The following is a 22,566-nucleotide window of genomic DNA, read 5'->3' on the forward strand; positions in this document are numbered from 1 at the left end:
TTGAATCTCAGTAGATGACAGAGATCGTCATGATGCTGGCCGTTCGGGGGGTTGAGAAGGAATGAGATGCGACCAAGGCCAAGATCTTAGAATTTCCTCTGACTGTGGTCTGTGTGTAGGATATTTGGAAAAGAACAAAGCCATAGAAACCAATAAATTGCTTAGGAGTTTGCTGCAATTATCAAGAAAAAAGATAATAAAACCCTGAGCTAGGTGGTGAAATTGGGAATGGAAAGGAGGGATGGCAAATGAGGAATTTATAGCAGAACCTTCTCGATTTTTAGATTTAATAGATGATTAAAAAGGAAAGCCTTGCATGATTTTCCCACATGAGGCTGTTAAAACAAATTAAACACTACTATCAATTTTACTTTATGAAAACAGGACTCTTTTAACACATGAAGAGCATAATCTCGGAACAAAGGGCAGTCCTCTGGGTTGATGATTTTTAATTTTGTGTATAATCTTTTAATTTTGTGGATGGCTGTATTTTTCTCATTGCATCACAGACCAGAAACCACTATATGCTTGTTCTAAGAAGCCACCCATAACGTGTTCATTCTGGGCTTAGCTGAAAATGTGATGAGCTATGAGGCTGGAAGAAAAAAAATAATGTAAAAGATCACTCCAAATTTTTGTAGTTGGGTAAACAGTATTTGAGGGAGTCAATAGCAAAAAAATAGAAGAGAGGAGGTAGGTTTGAATCAAAGGCAATGTCTGGATTGAAATCTGATCAATTTGAGATGTTGGAGGCACATCCCTGGTAAGATATTTGGTGAATTGTCGTAGGCATGGTATTGAGGTTAAGGTTAAGAGTTAGGACCACAAATACAGATTTTGGGATTGTTAACATGAAAATAATTGAAGCCATTAGGCACAGTCTCCAAGGGAGAAAGGAGGAAGGACAGTGGATAAACGCAGCACTCTGGAGAAATTTAACAGGCAGAAATTAGCCAGAACTCAAAGGATAGAGGAACCCAAAATAGTCAAGAGGATTAACAAAGCAGAACAGCAGGTGTCAAAGAGTGAACTGGTTGTAAGGAAATTACATGTAAAAGGAAGGACTGAAGACAGTTCATATGTTAGTAAGATACAGGGAAGATAGTTTTTAGAATGATGGAGACCTGGACATATTTATAGAGGGGGAGAAATTTATGATCCATGAGGAAAAAGTAATGGATGCTATAAAATGCCAAGGGAACCTTGGTGGGGATGTAGAGGGATAAAGTTTGAAGATAAAAGAAATCATCCTATTCCTTAGAAAAGGAGGGAGGATTTCATGGGTGAAGACGCTGAGATATCAAACAACTAGAAGGGTACAGTTACAACTAAAGAGAGAAGAAGAAGCCCTCATAGATGACTCCAATCATATGCTGTGAGAGGTGAGGAAGGACTAGAATTTGTTATAGCCCCTGTAGAAGTCTGGTAAGGAGCTAACAAGATAACAGCTAAAAAAGCAGAACTAAGGAGTGAGGAGTCTGCTGGCTTGAGTTAGCATGTGTTTATTATGGGTCAAACCAGCTCCATGTTATGAACTTTTTGAGCTACTCTTGGCTGCTGGAGAATAGAAAAAGAGAGAGCAGAGTCAGAAATTAGCACTAGAAGTAAGAGGGAAGATAAGGATAGGAGGGGTCTAGAGTTCCAGGAGGAGAAGTACTAGCAGGTCCATAGCAGCGTCAGAAGCAGACAGGACGACTGGGAATTCGGGGTGTGTTGAGGGACCACAGGTCACAGTGAGAGGGGTTTCAGTGTGGAGCCTTGCTGTAGCTTCACTGTAGTCAGGAGGGAGAGGCGTGGGGTTAAGATGAATTTCACAGACGGGTTTTGCTCATTAACCATGTGCCTGACCATGACGGTTAGTAAGACTGGCAAGGTCCCTGCCCTCATGGAATTATATTCTAATAATGGGAGCAGAAGGCAGGGAGAAACAGACAATAAACAAAAAAAAAGGAGAACATATCAGGTGGTGATGATGATTGACATAGAAAGACATGACGGTAAGTCATCACCACACATTGAGTGGGGAAGGAAGGTCTCTGATTAAAGAACATTTAAGCCAAGATCTGAATGACTAGGTAGAGGTGGACGTGGGACAAGTGGTCCCACGGTTGTGGGGAATCAAAGGAAGAGAGGCATCAAGGGTGACTCCTAGATGTTTGTTCAAGCAACAGGTGGTCCTTTTTACTGAGGTGGGGAAAACTATAGAGGAGCAGGTGTTGAAGGGGGTGAGGACTGGCAGAAAATCAAGAATTCTCTTTTGCCACCTGGAGTTTAAGATGTCCAGGGGTGGCTGTGAAAGTGGAGAAGTTCTAAGCCTGAAGAGAGCATCAGGGAAGGCCAAAGAGGTTGTGAAGATCAAAGAGTACTCAGAATGAAGCTCCTCAGGTTGTAATGTGGGTCATAAATATCCTCCTTGTTCAGGATCCTTGAGGTTATTTCAGAGGAGGGCAGGATTTTGGTTGAGGAAGAAAAACTTGAAGAAGGAACTGAAATGGTAAGGAATATGGGCAAATTTTCTTTTTATTTATTTATTTATTTTTAAAACAGCAGGTTCTTATTAGTTATCCATTTTATACATATTAGTGTATATATGTCAATCCCAATCTTCCAGTTCTTCACACCACTCCCCCTCCCTGCCACTTTCCCCCCTTGGTGTCCATATATTTGTTCTCTATATCTGTAGACAAGTTTTCTTGACGGATTCCTAAAGACTAGTGGATGGTGGAGATGATGGGGAAATATATCTGAAAAGCAGTTGAAAATGGTAATTGATGGAGACTATGTATATTCTTGATAATGATTGCAATAGTATTTTAGCAATTGAGCAAAGATGCTTTTTAGCATAGACTGCATTAAAGAATAATTAAAATGTAGGAAGTGAGCAACCCTGCAATATATGACAGTATTATTGTCTCATTAGGTATAGCAATCTCTTGAGACAGAGTATTAAGAGACATATCCAGATTATATTAGCAATAATAATAGCAGTGAGGGATCTCAGAAGATCCAATCCAACTTTGAGCATTTCTTACAAGTTCGACCTAAGATTTCTTCTTTTCTGCATCTACTCGTGTGTGTGTGTGTGTGTGTGTGTGTGTTTGTGTTTGTGTGTGTGTGTTCTCAGCACGGTTTTTGACTATTTCTCTAAGCAAACATGTGATTCTAATGAAATTTGCTGAATTTCAAGCAGCCACACGTGTATGAAAGCTGCCCAAGTTGGATATTTGTGGAATGCTGATTTTCCATACATATCAACATTTGGTAATTATCATCAGAACTATTCATACAAGTTTAAAAGTGGAAATAAAATTAAGAGAGATTCAACAGGGACCTCAGATGACCTACTGGGTAACCCTTAGGGGTAATCAGTCCTTTCAGTGAGGCCCATGTGACTAAGCACTCTTCCTAACTCAGCTTCTCATGGAAATCTTAACAGAAACACCTGCTATTTCTTCTTTAAACCTCCACACGCTGGGTGGACTAGCGAACTACAAGCACATTATAATAGGTATGCCTCAAAATTGTCATAAGTCGGTGTATGTATCCTTTCCTCATTTCGTAAGTTTCCCAAGGCCTGCTCCTTCCTGGTTTGTTTTTTTGTTAATCTCTCTCGAAAGCTCAGCATGTAGGTTTTAAATGATAGCACCACTGGTGAAGTGCATTGGTTATTGATTGCTGCATAACAAAGCACTCCCAAACCTAGCTGCTGCAAACAACAAACATTCATTTTCTGTGGGTTTCTGTGGGTCAGGAATCTGGAAGTGTCTTAGCTACATGGTTTATGACACAGGGTCTGTTAGAAGGCTGCAATCAAGGTGTTGGCAGGGCCTGCAGGCATCTCAGGGTTCAACTCCAAGAGGACCCAATTCTAGGATTTCATGCATGGCTGTTGGTAGCCCCTAGTTCCTTGCCATGTGTGCCTGTCCACAGGACTGCCTTTCCACAGTAGCTGGTTTCTCTCAGAGTGAAATGATTCTGGAGAGATGAGAGGGAGAACCTGAGATGGAAGCCAAGTCCTGCTTATAACCCAAGCTTGGAAGTGGAGTCCTGACATGGCCACAGTTTTCTGTTCATTAAAAGCAAAGTTTGATATTGACATGTACACACTACTATATTTAAAACAGATAACCAATAAGGACCTACTGTACAGGACAGAGAACTGCATTCAATATTCTTTAATAACCTAAATGGGAAATAAATTGAAAATGAATGGATACTTGTATGGGTATAACTGAATCATTTTGCTGTACACCTGTAACTAACACATCACTGTTAATCAGCTATACTCCAATATAATTTTTTTTTTTTAAGCAAGTCAGCAACTGCAGCCAACACTGAAGGAAAGGATGTCGATATTAAAAGGCCGGGGCCATTGGAGACCGTCTTGCAGACTGCCAACCACATACCATGAGTTGTATTGCTTCACATGGCACATGAGGAAACTGATACTCTGTGAGGATTTGGATTTGTCCAAATCCATTCCTCTCACAAATGGAGCAAAAATGAATATAAAAATTTGTAAAAGACATCTGATAAAGGACTGTTACCCAAAATATACAAAAATCTCTTAAAACTCAATAATAAGAACAAAAAAATACTATTAAAAAGTGAGCCAAAGACCTTAACAGACACCTCAAAGAAGATATACAGATGGCAAATGGCATATGAAGAGATTCTCCACATCAGTGTCATCAGGGAAATGCAAATTAAAACAACCTACCTAAGTAGGTACCTACCACTACATACCTATTAGAATGGTCAAAATCCAGATCACTGACAACATCAGTTGCTGGCAAGGATGTGGAAAAACAGGAGCTCCCATTCATTGCTGGTGGGCATATAGACTGGTACAACCACTTGGGGAACAGCTTGTCAGTTTCATACAAAACCAAACACACTCTTACTACAGAATCCAGCAATCATGCTCCTTGGTATTTACCCAAAGGAGCTAAAAACTTAGCTCCACTGAACAACCAGCAAGCTACAGTGCTGTACATCCTATGCCAAACAACTAACAAGACAGGAACACAGCCCCACCCATTAGCAAAGAGGCTGCCTAAGATCATAATAAGGTCACAGGCACCCCAAAACACACATCTGGATGCAGTCCTGCACACCAGAAAGACAAGATTCAGACTCATCCACCAGAACACAGGCACCAGTCCCCTCCACCAGGAAGTCTACACAAACCAGTGAACCAACATTAGCCACTGGGAGCAGACACCAAAAACAATGGGAATTACGAACCTGCAGCCTGCATAAGGGAGACCCCAAACTCAGTAAGTTAAGCAAAATGATAAGACAGAGAAACACACGGCAGATGAAGGAGCAAGGTAAAAACCCATCAGACCAAACAAATGAAGAAGAAATAGGCAGTCTACCTGAAAAAGAATTCAGAGTAATGATAGTAAAGATGATCCAAAATCTTGGAAATAGAATGGAGAAAATACAAGAAACATTTAACAAGGACCTAGAAGAACTAAAGACCAAACAAACAATGATGGACAGCACAATAAATGAAATTAAAAATTCTCTAGAAGGAAACAATAGCAGAATAACTGAGGCAGAAGAACGGATAAGTGACCTGGAAGATAAAATAATGGAAATAACTACCACAGAGCAGAATAAAGAAAAAAGAATGAAAATAAGTGAAAACAGTCTCAGAGACCACTGGGACAACATTAAATGCACCAACATTTGAATTATAGGGGTCCCAGAAGAAGAAGAGAAAAAGAAAGGGACTGAGAAAATATTTGAAGAGACTATAGTTGAAAACTTCCCTAATATGGGAAAGGAAATAGTCAATGAAGTCCAGGAAGTGCAGAGTCCCATACAGAATAAATCTAAGGAGAAACACACCAAGACACATATTAATCAAGCTATCAAAAATTAAATACAAAGAAAAAATATTTAAAGCAGCAAGGGAAAAACAACAAATAACATACAAGGGAATCCCCATAATGTTAACAGCTGATCTTTCAGCAGAAACTCTGCAAGCCAGAAGGGAGTGGAAGGACATTTTTAAAGTGATGAAAGGGAAAAACCTACAACCAAGATTACTCAGCAAGGACCTCATTCAGATTCAACAGAGAAATTAAAACGTTTACAGACAAGCAAAAGCTAAGAGAATTCAGCACCACCAAACCAGCTCTACAACAAATGCTAAAGGAACTTCTCCAGGCAGAAAACACAAGAGAAGGGAGAGACCTACAATAACAAACCCAAAACAATTAAGAAAATGGTAACAGGAACATACATATCGATAACTACCTTAAATGTAAATGGATTAAATGCTCCAACCAAAAGACATAGACTGGCTGAATGGATACAAAAATGAGATCTGTATATATGCTGTCTACAAGAGACCCACTTCAGACCTAGGGACACATACAGACTGAAAGTTAGGGGATGGAAAAAGATATTCCATGCAAATGGAAATCAAAAGAAAGCTGGAGTAGCAATTCTTGTATCAGGCAAAATAGACTTTAAAATAAAGACTATTACAAGAGACAAATGATCAAGGAATCAACCCAAATATGAAAAATCATGTATAACATAATATAATATAAAACACAATTTGAAAGGAAACTTTGGCTCTCATTAATGCACAAAATTCATAAAGGAATATTACACACAAGAGAAATAATAAATAAGTTTATAGACAATTTTTGCCTCCATGAAACTAAATAAATACACATATCATCTTGGAGTTCCATTGTATATCTATTAAAATTTCCATCCAATTAAATCAGAATAATAATTCACAGTGCTGTCAAGATGATTATAAAATAGTGCTGATTTCGAAATAAGTCATTATCACTTTACAGTGTAATTTTGTAGCATATGTCTAGGTTCATACAGCGTTTATAAGTATTGATCTCTTGAACCCATTTTGGGGATGGGGTTCAAATCAACTCTTCTAAGAAATTGAGAAAAGCTATATATATTAAATCATCATTTCAGAATGATTTATAAAGTCAAAAAGTGTTTAATAATAAATGAATGATTAAATTGTACACATGTATATGATAGAATATTATATATTCATTTAAATTTATCCTTGTGAAATCTAAGAAAAATTTTAAAAACACGCAATATTGGTATAATGGGAAATTAAAGAAATACCCTTAAAAATGTAGGCTTACTATCTGCAAATGCAAAAAAGGTATATCTTTGTGTAGGTGAGAATTGGGAAGCAATGAACAAAAGTGAAGGTACTTATTTTGTTAGGATAATAGGCTCATTAGAGTGTGGTATTTTTCTCTTTTAAAGTGTTTTTAGTACCGTAGATATTTACAGTCCTTATGAGGGAACAGGAACTCATGTGTAGCTTTTGTGTTGTGAGATTGATGTTAACTCTATTTTTGCAGAATTCCATTTTTTTTTTCTTTTGAAAATAGAGTAAATCTGTATCACTAACCTTTCATGAACTTTCTAATTTTTTTGTAGCTTTTACAAGATTACAGATTGCATTTTGACAATCACACCTCCAAAAGCTTCCTGTTTTCTGGGAAGAAATTATTCTAGGCATGAATACTAAACATGGCTACAGGTTCCTCAATCCTTTTCTCTTTAATTTAAATTTCTTATCCCTTTTGCTGATTTTAAAAATATCTTTTTCGGTTCAAGCACCATTTTTCTGGAAGCAAAATGTTATGTATGTAGTTTTGCCTTTTCTCCACCATCTGATAACATTATATCATTACTCCCAACTAGTTACCTTCTACATTCACCTTCCTGTTCCAAATATAGCTTGAAAGGCCCTTTTGGTTTCCTTTGGCCTTAACCTTCCTGATTCTATTGTTATCAGTCTCTGGTCTCTGACGTGCTGCCGTCCATGGTTTTGCAACCCTCCGTTTCATTGTTGGTGTGCATACTTTTAAAACTTTGCTCAATGTTATGTGGCAGCCTGGATGGGAGGGGAGTCTGGGGGAGAATGGACACGTATACGTATGGCTGAGTCCCTTTGCTGTGCACCTGAAATTATCATAACATTGTTAATTGTCTCTACTCCAATATAAAATAAAAAGTTAAAAAATAATAATAATAAAATGTAAATTTCTTTTAAAGTGATGTGTACAGGCATGCTGAGTTTGTTCGGTATCTCTCCTCTTGTTAATTATCCCTAGATGGTTTCAGTAAAGGGAGCTTCCTAATATTCGTGCCCTGTTTGTTTCTTTTTAATAAAATTTCAAGCAGTGATATCAGATCTGATCGCTAAAGTTTTTGGAAGGAGATCCAGTAGAGAAAGAAGAGAATGGGAAATATGACTACCTTTAATTCAAAACAGTTTCCTTAAAGACATGCTAGTGAGCACTAAAAAAAATATGGCTTTATTTGTATAATAACAATAATTGAAAGAACAAAGACTTTTCTTACCAACTATTTTTTTACTACTCCGGGACAGAGCATTGCACGGGTACACACATAGGTGATAGAAAACATTGCAGAGGAATAATGCCACCACAGAATTCTGTGACCTTTTCTCAGGTCACTTGTTTCAGAATTGCATTCTGACTCCTAAATCGTTTTCTAATGCAGGGAAACCTGTTTATTTAGTGGATGCTTGTCAACTTCTTCTCTAGCATGTGTCCACAAATCAGGCTGATTAAAAGCAAAATAATGATACAGTGACTACTCTTTTATTTAGAAATACTTGGTATTCTAAACAAAATAAAACTTTTGTTACTGGGAATGTCCATTGTCTCAGGCTATTCAAAGAGCAACGGATGAATAAGTTGGTTGTTTTTTTTTTTTTCTGTCTGTCTCCAACATCTTTGTCTTCCTTCAATAAGAGCTCAGTTTAAAGCAGTAGACTTGTTTAGGTATGACAAATTAATTCTAATTTTGATGTTTAGAGAACTTACTCCTAAGGAATATTTTCCAACATTTTCTGCTTCTAATATAAATTCACTGAATTTAATACATGTAATAAAGTGCATTTCTGAATATGAAACATTATTTTTGGAGGATTTCATGATAAGGTTGATCACTCTATAGGGCATTGAATCTGTCATAACATCCAAAATTTAAATGTCACCTGAGTTCAACATAAAACCTTAGGTAGAATTTAGTGGGTTAGTGCTATATCTTCTAATGAAAAAGTAGTGACTCATGAAATAATTTCCACCCCTCTGCCAAGATTCCAGCCTAAATTCAGTTTCTTTGGTAATCAGCTACATTATCTCCCTCCTTTTAAGCTTGTATAAAAGGTGTGAGTATCTGGGTTACGCTGTGTTACTAATTCAGAGAGCATTGAGATGTTTTACGTGAAAGTACAAGTCAATGGACCTCATAGCCAAAGAGTTAATGGATGATAGGTTGGCATTCTAAGGGTTAAACACAGATACACATAGACATACACTTGAAAGAAGAATATGTTGAACACAAGCACACATACAGGAATATACATATTGAATATACACACATATATATCTATGGATAGTTATATAGCTATAACTATAAAAATATTAAATATAAGTATTAATATAAACTTTTAATGTAAGGTCTGAATATCCTAGTGCTTAGATGATTCTTTTCATCCTTCTTAAAGCAACTGAGGAACAATCATCTCTAAGAATGTGTAAACCACCTGAGAATACTAATAGGCACTGCTTTTCATGGCGGTCCAAGGAAGAAAGGAGTAAAAATCCTTTGCTCTTTACCAAATTGTTACCCAGATTTTAGGTGTCACTGAGAACCATTCAATAACCACCTCCTTTCTCCTATAACCCAAAGGAGGGAGGAGAACTGAGTGAGGGGCCTCATGCTTGTCAAAAGAAACAAGGAATAGAAGGAGGGAGGGAGGAGAAAACTGAGCTCACCTCTCCCCAGGGGCTGTCGGAGATTTTACTGAGTGAGGAAGGCTTACGAAGGCTGCTGAAATACAGAGAGAAAAAAGGCAATCAGAGAACAGGAGCCGACCCCTTCACTCACCTAGCTCAGTGCACATCAAATAACCTTCCTGTTGCAGTGTTGAATGATCTATTTATGGTCATATTGGCAACAAGCTGGCCCCATAATGAATCATCAGGCTGACTCAAGGGGGTGATCCCCAATGTGTGGCAACTGTTGCTTCTAGATGATGGATTTTTCCTATAACATTTCTTAATCTGTTGAATGCTCCTAACCTCCAAAGCTAGGTTCATGCCACGTGATGCAGAGCTGACAACGCCTCAGTTTTGTATTTCTTCTTCAAATGTCCACTGTTAATTTTTAGTCATTATTTTGCTTTGAGACATGTAGAGTTCTTAAATAGATGCATACTGTCTTATTGGAAAAATGAGGCTTCAAGAACTGTTTACTTCAATTCAATCTTTTTAGAGATGAAGGGACCCTGTCCCAATCTGGCAAGCAACTTATCAAGACCTGGTTTCGCAGATCTGAAAAATAATTATATTGCGTTTATATTGCAGATAAGCTGCAAGATAATTGACTGTGTCTAACTGAGTATGACAGCTTAACAGCAAGAAGGGTAGACAGTAGCAGGGTAGGTTTCACTGTAGACCTAGATACCATGCCCAGGAGACCAGACCTGAGTGTGGTACCACTGGTAGGGCATTTGGGGCAGCCAACCAAAAGCATGTGTGATCGTGAACCAAGTTTTCATAAAATAGGAAGGAACATAAAACACCTCTGCTCTAGCTCCACATATTTTAAATAATAAAATAATTAAATCCCAGAAAAATAATGTCTTGCTTATGATCACTCAGGTTGACAAGGCCAGGACTAGAACTTAATTCTGCTGACACTCAGTCCAGATTTCTCTGTACAATGCCTCACTGCCCCCCTTCTCTCTATGGGTTGCCCAGTGATCTAAATTTTATTCTGTGTATCTCAGAAACACTGTTGACAGTGAATAATAACCAGAGTTATTATTTCCCTCTTTTGTCAAAATTCAAAGACCAACAGAGAATTGTACAACCATCATGGTGTTCTTTATGCCTCTAATCAACTTAAATCAGCTTAGAAACCAGAGTGACCTAGACAGGGGAAGGGAGCAGTGGAAAGTCCGTCTGTAGTGTCAGTTTAGCAGATAAAGATTTATGTTGAGTTTGAGCTGAGTTCATTCACGTAGACTGGAAAATTTTCTGTTTGGACATGATGCTTTGATTCTTTTTTTGGGGAAAAGGGCATTTTTGGGGTGGCTGGAGAGCTGATTTGCACATGCTATTTAAGATGCCTAAACGTTATTTCGTTTGAACGAGAAAGGATAAACGGATGACATTAAAGTGCAGATATCTTGTTCTTGCATTTCCTATTGCTGGCAGCAAAGCCAGTGTTCACTACCCTTGGGGCATATATTCTATAATGAAAGATGTTATCATTTAAACCCAAATCACTGGGTTCTCATTTCCTGGGTATCTTACAGATTCTTTTTGTGAGAGTTATTGAGAGACAAGGGATCCTCTTGAAGTCTGTCACTTTGCAGGATGCTAAGAATGCCTTCTCATAACTTTACAGTCTGATATTGCTACAGCTATCATAACAACTATTAGAAAAACTACAAAAATGAGACAATAAGAACCTGTTCTTGATTGTACTAAATATTATTTTTTTAAATTATAAAAGTGGTAAGTCAATTGTAGGAAGAAAAAACCCTACAACTAACAGAACAGAGGATATAAAATGAAAAAGCAGTTCTGTCTACCCTCTCCCTAAACCCAATTTTATATATAAATGAGTTTATACCATATATGTATTTCCACTTGCTTCCTCCCCCTGCCACACACACTTTTTAATACATTCTCATCATTTTTCTATTTCAGTACATTTAGGTCTATCTTAATGCTAACAGCTCAATAGTTTCATTGTATATTTGTATCATAAATTTAATAACATATTTAGCCAGTTCCCTATTGCTGAAATCTGTTTTTCCCCCAGTAATTGAGATAAAAAATACTTAGTGAAAGGCCTTCCAGGGACCTTCAGTGATTAAAGTAGGTATAGAGTAATTCCAAATAAAAAAATAAATCAAATTAATAAAATAAAAAAATTAAATTAAAAAAAAGAAAAGGCAGAAAGCAACAATGACCAAATGCAAGGATCTTCTCAACTCATTTCTGGTGACAATTGGAATAGAAATATAAGTCTGAAGAACATTTAAGTGAATTGTTCCAAAACAAACATTATCAGATTTGAAAATGAAATAAATTTTGTAGATGAGAGAGAATTCAGATAGCTTTCTTCCCTACTAGAAAACTAAAACAATTTCAACACAGAAGAACAACAAAAATAATAAATTGCTAAGCAACAGAGATCCTGTTTTCATGCAAATATTGATAGTAATAACAAAAAAGAAACTGCATGAATAACACAGGAAATATGATCTGAAAGCAAGATTGCCTATAATAAAATATTTGGCCTTTGTTTTGGTCTAGTTTGGTTTTCCACAACAAGTCAACACCTATTTATGTTGACACCATCTGAATTAGTCTGCCCCAAAGCCAACCTGACATTTAGCAATCTGCCATCTGTCTAAAAAGGAAGTTTATCTTGACAAAGACAAAGACCAAAGAGGTGTTTTAGTGTCAGCTTATCTTTACAAAGGACCTTAACAAGAAGGCCAGCTTTGTGGTACTTCAGACATTTCTTATTAACTCTCAAAATCTAAGGAACATTGGAGCATTAAATGTTTCTCCTGTGACACTGGTTCTTTAAGCTATATTGTTTTACTTTTTTATTAGGATGGACTTTTTACCTTCCAGAGGAATGCACAGAGGCTAAGTCACTTATCCTAAATAAATTTATGTATTAATTTCGGAATAGACTTACTCTGCTGATCTAAGACAACTACTTAGGGCTCTAGTATTTAGGATGCTGCTGTTATTGATAAAAAACAATTACAGGAACATTTTTGCATCATAACATCCATTCATGTACCAGTGTGAAACCTTGAGGTTAGCTGGCCCTGACTCAATTCAGACCTGAATTTTTTTTTTATCTCTAACAGTATTTCTGTTCTCCACCCACCACTACACTGAAAACTTCTTGAAGGAAAAGAAGACAAACTTTAAAAAATTATTTTAATCCATATATTGCCGTGCTTTGCAAATTATTGGTGTAAATGTTTGTTGACTAAATCCTCAGATCATTGACTAACCTCCTAGTGCACTGAATACATTGTGTCTCATTCATAGATATATTCATATATCTATGGGTCCACTTATTCAAGGTTTTTTGTTTGTTTGTTTGTTTCAATAGCAAATACTATAGTGCTTACACAATCCATGGTTGGTTGAATCTGTGGATGTGAAACCACAGGTATAGGGGAACCAGGGATATGAAGGAATCTGGCATATGGAGGGCTGACTATAAGTTATACAGGATTTTCAACAGCTGGAAGTTGGGTGCCTCTAAGTCCTGCATTGTTCAAGGGTCAACTGTATAAATACTTTGTTTTCTATACTTGATTATTTTAAGAGTAGTTTTCAGTTCACAGGAAAATTGAGAGGAAGACATAGAGATTTCCCTGTCCCCACTCATGCAGAGCCTCACCCTTTATCAACCTCTCCCACCAGAATGATTCATCAGTTACAGTTGATACACTTACGTAGACACATCATAATTACCCAAATTCCACAACTTACATTCCAGTTTTCTCCCGGTGTTATACATTTTATAGGTTTGGGGAAGTGTATAATGACATGTCCTTCTTTGTGGTATTTCCACTACCCTAAAAATCTTCTGTGCTCTGAGTGTTTATCCCTCCACCTACCCCCGAGCCCTGACAACCACTGATCTTTTTATTGTCTCCATCATTTTGCCTTTCCCAGAATGTCATATAGTTGGACTCATACAGTATGTAGCCTTCTCAGATTGGCTTCTTTCAGTTAGTGATATGCATTTAAGGTTCTTCCATGTCTCTTCATGGCTCGATAGCTCATTTCTTTCTAGTGCTGAATAATATTTTATTGTCTGGAAGTATCAGTTTATTTATCCACTTATCTACTAAAGAACATCTTGGATGCTTCCAGGTTTTGGCAATTATGAATAAAGATGTTGTAAACATCTATATGCAGGATTTTGTAAGGCGTAAGTTTTCAACTCTTTTGGATAAATACCAAGCAGTGTGATTGCTGGATCATATGGTAAGTATATGTTTAGTTTTATAAGAAACCTCCAAAATGTCCTCCAAAGTAGCCGTGCCATTTTGCATCCCCACCAGCCATGAATGAGAGTTCCTGCTGCTCCACATCCTTGACAGCATTTGGTATTGTCAGTGTTTTGGATTTTGGTCAATCTAATAGTTGTGTAATCATATCTCATTGTTGTTTTAATTTTGCATTTCTCTGATGACATATGATGTGGAGTATCTTTTTATATACTTATTTGCCATCTGTATATCTTCTTTGATGAGGTATCTTTTACAGTCTTTAACCCATTAAAATCTTTTTTCTTATTATTGAGGTTTAAAAGATCTTTGTGTATTTTGGATAGCAGTCTTTTAACAGATGTGCATACCTAGAGTCTTAAATGGGCTCCTTCATTTTTTTTTAAATTATAACTTTATAAAATTTTCCACATGGTCAATCCAACCTGAAAAGGTTACAGCTTCAATTTCCCTCCTGAAGATCCTCCTTATAGAAATCAAAGTCCTCTGGTTTTAACTTAGACTGCCCTCTTTTAAAGGCCTATTGCACAGCTCCCATCCTGGTACTTTACGTAGATATAATTTTTACCAATTTTAGACTCTCTCTTACTGCTCATCTATGATGGATGAACACATTTATTCACTTTCTTCATATAGTCTCTTATTTTGATGGGTCATATTTTCATCAACTTTTCCAGAAAAACAAGAATGGGAATTAGGCTTTTGCTTTAAAATTTTTTGTTTGTTTTTAGACTTTCTTTTTTTTTTTAATATGTGAAAACATTGTTTTTATGCTCTCAGATGTGTTAGGATAGTGATTATAAAATTTTAGCCTAAAAATCAGTTTTACTGAAAATCTTGAAAACCTTACAGTGGTGCTACTGAGAAGTCTGAAGATATTTTCATTTCTGATTCTCAGATTGTGGCTCTTTTTTCTTCATTTATTTTCTTTCTTTGTAAGATTTTAGAACTTCTCTTTATCCCTGGTATACTGAAATTCCATAATAATATAGGTTTGGATTTTTAAAAAATAGTTTGCTGGGTGTTTAATGTCACCTTTCAATCAAGTGACAAATATTCTTGAATTACAGAAAAAAACGCTTGTAGCATTTCTCATACTTTTTCTATTTTCCCCTGAAAATCCTATTGGTTCTCAATAGGATATTGTGAATTGATACTCCAATTTTTTTTCATCTTTCCAATTCCATTTTCCTAATATCAATTTGCCTAGTGAGATCTCAAACTCATATATAATAATTTTCCAGGATATTTATTTATTTATTTTCTTCCTTTTTTTTTTTTTTTGAATTTTATTTTATTTATTTATTTTTACAGCAGGTTCTTATTAGATATCCATTTTATAAATATTACTATGTATATGTCAATCCCAATCTTCCAATTCATTACACCACTACCACCCCTCTCACTTTCCCCCCTTGGTGTCCATACGTTTGTGCTCTACATCTGTGTCTCTATTTCTGCCCTGCAAACCAGTTCTTCTGTACCATTTTTCTAGGTTCCACATATATGCATTACTATATGATATTTGTTTTTCTTTTTCTGACTTACTTCACCCTGTATGAAAGTCTCTAGATCCGTCCACGTCTCTACAAATGACCCAATTTTTTTCCTTTTTATGGCTGAATAATATTCTATTGTATATATGTACCACATCTTCTTTATCCATTCATCTGTCGATGGGCATTTAGGTTGTTTCCATGACCTGGCTATTGTAAATAGTGCTGCAATGAACATTGGGGTGCATGTGTCTTTTTAAATTATAGTTTTCTCTGGGTGTATGCCCAGTAGTGGGATTTCTGGGTCATATGGTAATTCTATTTCTAGTTTTTTAAGGAACCTCCATAATGTTCTCCATAGTAGTTATATCAATTTACATTCCCACCAACAGTGCAAGAGGGTTCCCTTTTCTCCACACCCTCTCCAGCATTTACTGTTTGTAGATTTTCTGATGATGCCCATTCTAACTGGTGTGAGGGGATACTTCATTGTAGTTTTGATTTGCATTTCTCTAATAATTAGTGATGTTGAGCAGCTTTTCACGTGCTTCTTGGCCATCTGTATGTATTCTTTGGAGAAATGTCTATTTAGGTCTTCTGCCCATTTTTGGATTGGGTTGTTTGTTTTTTTAATATTGAGCTGCATGAGCTGTTTATATATTTTGGAGATTAATCCTTTGTCCATTGATTCATTTGCAAATATTTTCTCCCATTCTGAGGGTTGTCTTTTCATCTTGTTTGTAGTTTCCTTTGCTTTGCAAAAGCTTTCAAGTTTCATTAGGTCCCATTTGTTTATTTTTGTTTTTATTTCCATTACTCTAGGAGGTGGATCAAAAAAGATCTGGCTGTGATTTATGTCAAAGAGTGTTCTTCCTATGTTTTCCTCTATGAGTTTTATAGTGTCCAGTCTTACATTTAGGTCTCTAATCCATTTTGAGTTTATTTTTGGTTATGGTGTTAGGGAGTGTTCTAATTTCATTCTTTTACATGTAGCTGTCCAGTTTTCCCAGCACCACTTATTGAAGAGACTCTATTTTTCTCCATTGTATATCCTTGCCTCCTTTGTCATAGATTAGTTGACCATAGGTGTGTGGGTTTATCTCTGGGCTTTCTATACTGTTCCATTGATCTATCTTTCTGTTTTTGTACCAGTACCATATTGTCTTGATTACTGTAGCTTTGTAGTATAGTCTGAAGTCAGGGAGTCTGATTCCTCCAGCTCCGTTTTTTCCCCTCAAGACTGCTTTGGCTATTTGGGGTCTTTTGTGTCTCCAAACAAATTGTGAAATTTTTTGTTCCAGTTCTGTGAAAAATGCAATTGATTGTTTGATAGGGATTGCATTGAATCCGTAGATTGCTTTGGGTAGTATAGTCATTTTCACAATATTGATTCTTCCAATCCAAGAACATCTATGGGTCTCTCCATCTGTTTGTATCATCTATAATTTCTGTCATCAGTGTCTTATAGTTTTCTGCATACAGGTCTTTTGTCTCCCTTGGTAGGTTTATTCCTAGGTATTTTATTCTTTTTGTTGCAGTGATGAATGGGAGTGTTTCCTTAATTTCTCTTTCAGATTTTTCATCATTAGTGTATAGGAATACAAGAGATTTCTGTGCATTAATTTTGTATCCTGCAACTTTAGCAAATTCATTGATTAGCTCTAGTAGTTTTCTGGTAGCATCTTTAGGATTCTCTATGTATAGTATCATGTCATCTGCAAAAAGTGACAGTTTTACTTCTTTTCCAATATGTATTTTTTTATTTCTTTTTCTTCTCTGATTGCCATGGCTAGGACTTCCAAAACTATGTTGAATAATAGTGCTGAGAGTGGACATCCTTGTCTTGTTCCTTATCTTAGAGGAAATGTTTTCAGTTTTTAACCATTGAGATTGTTTGCTGTGGGTTTGTCATATATGGCCTTTATTATGTTGAGGTAGGTTCCCTCTATGCCCACTTTCTGGAGAGTTTTTATCATAAATCAGTGTTGAACTTTGTCGAAAGCTTTTTCTGCATCTGTTGAGATGATCATATGCTTTTATTCTTCAGTTTGTTAATATGGTGTATCACATTAATTGATTTGTGTATATTGAAGAATCCTTGCATCCCTGGGATAAATCCCACTTGATCATGGTGTATGATCCTTTTAATGTGTTGCTGTATTCTGTTTGGTAGTATTTTGTTGAGGATTTTTGCATATATTCATCAGTGATATTGGTGTGTAATTTTTTTTTACGTTGAATTTTCAAGAGTTCTTTCTTATTCTCTGATAGTCTTTGTTTTATCATATTCTACTTTTGTATCATGGATGCCATTCTCCTCTCAAACCTCTGAGGAAAATCTTCTGAGGCTAGATTTTTGGTTTGAGTTTCATGGAGCTTACATTTTTGTGTGTATAGGGGCAGAGAGGCAATAAACAAAATACATAATAATATTCAAAATATGAGAACATATACCTAGGTGCTAGATTTATGTATTATAACTAGTATAACAGTGACAAGTGCTATGATGTAAAATTAATGAGATGCGATGATAAGATGAAAAATTGGTCTCCAGCATAATAACATGAGGAGTTCCATTGACCCATACCTCAGTGAATGCTGTGAAAATTATAAAAAAGAGCCATTTAAGACCTATGATGTTTGCCCTAAAAGCAAAGAAAAAATGAAGGAAAAACATCTAAGAAAATCTATAAAAATTCTGTAAGAAAGACAAGAGTCTGTTTTTTTTTTTGTGTGTGTGTGGTACTCGGGTCTCTCACTGTTGTGTTCTCTCCTGTTGTGGAGCACAGTCTCCGGATGCGCAGGCTCAGTGGCCATGGCTCACGGGCCCAGCCGCTCTGCGACATGTGGGATCTTCCCGGACCGGGGCATGAACCCCTGTCCCCTGCATGGGCAGGCAGACTCTCAACCACTGCACCACCAGGGAAGCCCCAAGAGTCTTTTATTTTTCTTGTTTTAAAATTTTTATTTTATATTGGGGCATAGTTGATTAACAATGTTGTTAGTTTCAGTTGTACAGCAAAGTGATTCAATTATACATATACATGTATCTATTCTTCAAATTCTTTTTTGGAACCAAGGCGGCTCCTTCTCTCCCACCTTCCTGCATGGTGAGGTGGAGATTCTGCTCCAGACTTCTGCAGCCAAGAATACAGGGCTCCTTCTTGACCCAGCTGTCAGCCAAAGGGCTTTACGCCGAGAGAAGTAGGACTTCAGAATTTCTCATCCTGATACTCACTGCCCGTTGCTGAGGCTGTGTTCTTGGTGCATGGCTGAGAGACAGGGGCTCCCTCCTTCTTCTCAACTTCCACTTGTGAAATGAAGGCTGTGCACTGCACATCACGTACTGATAATCCTGGGGCCCTGATACTCCTTTCCCTCGTTTTTGAAGCAGTGGATCCATGCCAGGAGAGGCAAGCTGAGAAGATCTCAGGCTGCTGCCTCTTTCTCCACTGAGTTTTCAGCTCTTGGAAAGAAACTGTCACTCAGAGAAAAGACTGCATATTCTCCACCCCGGGCTCCAGAGTCCTGGCTCAGAGATTTTTGTTAGGGGGAAGAAGCAGACCATAAAACAGATAGCTCTTGATCTTTTCCCAAAGGAACTGACTTCATTTGCAAATGAGGATAAAACAGTTTAATCCTAAAGGCACACTCAGGACCAGTGGCAGTGTGGTGAAAGGCAGTTGGAAGGACATTCATGTATCTAATGAAGATACAACCCTAGACTGTAGGCTGGCTAATTTGCAGTAGAGAAACTGGGAATCAAAGAGCTGGGAGGAGCCCTCCTGGCATCAGAACAAATATCCGACACTGACCTCAGAAGCTATTCTTTCCAAAGGGCCACCCTTTGATTGGATTAATTTACAGAGAAATATTTACTCCAGAACATTGTTAAAGATAATGAAGCCATCAGCTGGCAATTAGAGACGTTTAACAGCAGAGTGTGGTCAGGGAAAGAGATTAAGAGAACCCTCCCAGTACCACTGCCACCCCAGGGTGACTGTGGGCATACCCAAAACTGCACCTCCCTGAGAAACAATATCAGAGCCCTAGCACTATGGGGACGAGGAATAACTCTATTATGTATGTATATAATGTACTCTTAGGCCTACGGCATATAGAATTGCAACATATGTGTAATACTTTTGCCAATAATGATACAAAGGAAGTGGGTGGGAGCAAAGTGGTAATGGACTATGGAAACAGTGACAGATGGTAAACTAATAATTATAACAATATATTTTGGGGTTTGTAACATTAATATATATAATATTTTATTTATAGCTTATATATTATTTATCATACATAACGCATCATTATATATAATATAATACAACAAAAAGAAGAAGTAGACATATATAGGGGTAATGAACCAACATATCACTGGAATTAAGCTAATATAAATGTGTAGCTGATTATTATAATTTAATACATGCATAGTGAACTTAAGAGCAACCACTAAGAAAACCCAAAATATATTGAAAAAATTGTAATTGGAATTAAAATACTATGCTAAAAAATATTTACTCAATGCAACATAAAGCAGCAAATTAGAAACAGGAAACAAAAAAGGCATGCAACAGTTAGAAAACAAAAAGTAAAATGGCTGACATAAATCCAACTATATCAATAATAACATGAATGTGAATAAGTTAAACAATCCAATTAGAAGGCAGGGACTGTTAGACTAAATGAAAAATATGATCCAACTCTATGTTGTCTCCAGGATACACACTTTAGATTCAAGGACACAAATAGATTTAATGTAAAAGGATAGAAGAAGACATATAATTCAAACAGCAATCACAGGAAAGCTGGACTGCCCATACTGTTATCAGCCAAATAGACTTTAAAATGAAAAATGTCACAAGAGATAAGGAGTAATATTTTATAATAAAAATGTGTCATTTCATCAGCAAGATATAACAATTATAAACACATATGTATTTAATAACAGAGCACCAAAATACATGAAGCAAAACCAGACAGAAATGAAGGGAAACATGGATGATTCAAGAATAATAGTTGGAAACTTCAGTACTCCACTTGCAATAATGGATAGAACAACAAGAAAAAAAAATCAGCAAATGAATAGAAGACTTAACAACACTATAAACTAACTAGACCTAACAGATACCCATAGAACACACTACCCAACAATAACAGAATGTACTTTCTTCTTAAGTGAACACGCATCATTCTACAGGATAGACCATATGATATATCATAAACCAAACCTCAATAAATGTAAAAGAATAGGAATAATACAGATCTCTGACAACAACTGAATGAAATTAGAAAAACGGGAAAATACGGGTAACCCACATGAAAATTGAATAATATATTTCTCAATACCCAATGGAAAAAGAAAAAAATCAAAAGAGAAATCAGAAAATACTTTGTGATGAATGGAAATAAAGATACAATGTACCAGAACTTATGGGATGCAGCTAAAGCAGTGCTTAAGGGAAAGTTATTGCTGTGAAATCTTTTGGTAAGAAAAAAGAAAGATCTCAAGTCAATAATCAAAACTTTCACATGGGGCTTCCCTGGTGGCACAGTGGTTGAGAGTCTGCCTGCTGATGCAGGGGACACGGGTTCATGCCCCAATCCGGGAAGATCCCACATGCTACAGAGTGGCTAGGCCTGTGAGCCATGGCTGCTGAGCCTGCATGTCCAGAGCCTGTGCTCCGCAACGGGAGAGGTCACAACAGTGAGAGGCCCACATACCACACACAAAAAAAAAAACAACAAAAACACTTTCACATGAATTCACCTGGAATAGAATAGCAAACTAAATATAAATCCAGAGAAAGAAGAAAATAATAAAGATTAGAGCAGAAATTAATAAAAAAGAATAGAAAACAATAGAAAGAAATCAATAAACCCAAAAGCTGTTTTTTTGAAAAGCTCAACAAAATTGATGAGCCTTTAACTAGCTTGACCAAGAAAAAAAGGAGAAAAAAAGAGACTCAAATTGACACAATCAGAACTGAAAGGGGACATAACTACTGACCTTAGAAAAATAAAAAGTATTATAAAGGAATACTATGAACCATTATACAATAATATATAAAATGAATTAGATGAAATGGACAAATGCCTAAAAAGACACAAACTACCAAAACTGACTCAAGAAGAAACAAACAGTCTGAATAGACCTATGACAAGTAAAGAGATTGAAGTATGAAAAACAAAACAAGCAAACAAACAAACAAAAAGCTACCCACAAAGTGAAGCCCTGGACCAAATAGCTTTACCATTGCATTCTACCAAACATTAAAAGAAGAATTAATTTCTATTCTTCACAAACTCTTCCCAAAAATGGAAGAGAAGGAAAGACTTCCCAACTCATTCTATTACCTTCATGCCAAAACTAGTCAAAGACATCACAAGAAAAGAAAACAACAGAACAATATCTCTTATGAATATGGAGGCAACAACCTAAGCAAAATATTTTCAAACCAAATCCAGCACCATATGAAAGGAAATTTTCACCTTGACCAAGTGGGATTTATCTTAGTGATGCAAGGTTGATTTATAATCTGAAAGATCTATTCATTTAATACATCTTGTTAATAGAACAAAAAACAGAAATTACATGACTATCTCAATAGATGCAGAAAAAGATTTAACAAGATCCAAAACTCTTTTGTGATAAAAAAAAATAACAAACTAAGAATATAAGGAAACTGCTTCAACCTGATAAAGAGCATCTTTGAAAAACACACAACTAACATTGTACTTAATGGTGAAAGATTGGACAGTTTATCTCTAAGCTTGGGAAAAAGAAGAATGTCTGCTTTCACTACTTCTGTTCAACATTATATTGGGAGTTCTAGCCAGATAAATTAGTCAAGGGAAACAAAAAACAATCAAATTTGAAAAGAACTAAAACTAGTTCTGTTCATGGATGGCCTGATCCTATATATAGAAAATCCTTACAAATCTACTAAA

This window comes from Phocoena sinus, chromosome 8, assembly GCF_008692025.1.
Source record: "Phocoena sinus isolate mPhoSin1 chromosome 8, mPhoSin1.pri, whole genome shotgun sequence".
Lineage (NCBI taxonomy): Eukaryota > Metazoa > Chordata > Mammalia > Artiodactyla > Phocoenidae > Phocoena > Phocoena sinus.